The sequence below is a fragment of the Pantherophis guttatus genome, chromosome 3 (assembly GCF_059756535.1).
Source record: "Pantherophis guttatus breed Tessera chromosome 3, ASM5975653v1, whole genome shotgun sequence".
Lineage (NCBI taxonomy): Eukaryota > Metazoa > Chordata > Lepidosauria > Squamata > Colubridae > Pantherophis > Pantherophis guttatus.
Genome location: NC_142065.1, coordinates 82,511,673 through 82,513,111, shown reverse-complemented (window position 1 = coordinate 82,513,111; position 1,439 = coordinate 82,511,673).

Genomic DNA, 1,439 nt, shown 5'->3' with positions numbered 1-1,439 from the left:
AATGAGAAGCGGCGAATAAAACTATTCATTCGGTTGAAGTGGAAGCTTAACGATAGGCTGGACAGACCTGGAGGAACTTTATTTGAAGTTGTTCAGAAGCCACGTTTGCGTTACGCGACACCTTTGGGAACTGCGGTTAAGGCATCTGGCTGGAAACCGGGTGAGAGTGAGTTCTAATCCCGCCTTGGGTTCAAAAGGAGCTGACTGACTGTGGGCCACTTTCTCTCAGCCCTAGGAAGCAGACAAGGGCAAACCGCTTCTGAAACTCCTTGCCAAGAAAATGTCAGGAACTAGTCCAGGCAGCTTTTTTTTTTTTAATCTGATTTATATGCCGCCCTTCTCCGGAGACTCAGGGCGATTTACAATGTGCTAAGCAATTGCCTTCATCCTTTTGTATACTTATACAAAGTCAGCTTATTGCCCCGACAACTGGGTCCTCAATTTACCTACCTTAGAAAGGATGGAAGGCTGAGTCAACCTTGAGCCTAGCGAGATTCCAACCTGCAGTAATTGCAGGCAGCTGGTCTTAATAACAGGGTGCTTTAGGCCACTGTACTACCACGGCTTTTGAGAATCCAACAGGATTGAAGGAAAACTGTTTGTTTGTTTGCTTGTTTGTCCATGTAAAATTTAATGGATGCCACATGGCAACTCTGGGTGGCTTACAGTCATAAAAGATAAATATATGTATACTAAAAACATAAGTTAATACAAGCCAAATGTTAACTGAACCAACTCCCTGTGTTCAAACAGTAGGATGCTCCAAATCAGAGTCTGGTGACTCTCCTGCTTGGTCGGGGAATAGATTACAACAGAGGTGGGTTTCAGCAGGTTCTGATCAGTTCTGGAGAACCGGTAGCGGAAATTTTGAGTAGTTCAGAGAACTGGTAAATACCACCTCTGACTGGCCCGGCCCCATCTATTCTCTGCCTCCCGAGTCCTAGCTGATTGGGAGGGAATGGGGATTTTGCAGTAACCTACCCCTGGAGTGGGGAGAGAATGGAGATTTTATAGTATCTTTCCCCTGGAGTGGGGTGGGAATGGAGATTTTACAGTATCCTTCCCCTGCCATGCCTACCAAGCCATGCCCAAGCCATGCCATGCCCACCAAGCCACACTCACAGAACCTGTAGTAAAAAATTTTGAAACCCACCACTGGACTACAAGACCTCCAAGGTCCCTTCAAATTCTGTTATTCTGTTCTGTTGAAGTCTGAAGACCAGGGGAATAAAGTGGGGCAAAGCTGCAGCTCTAAATTCTGTAGCTTGGAAGGAAGTATAGATGAGTCGGATGAGTGTCACTATAGTAGTGTTGGAAAGCAGGACAGGGACCCTGTGACCACTTGATACTGGTGTTTCAATTTAAAAAATCAATTAAGAAATTGAAAGAGTTCAATTAAAAGAGCAGCCTTCCAACCTCCAGATGTGCCAAGGAATCAC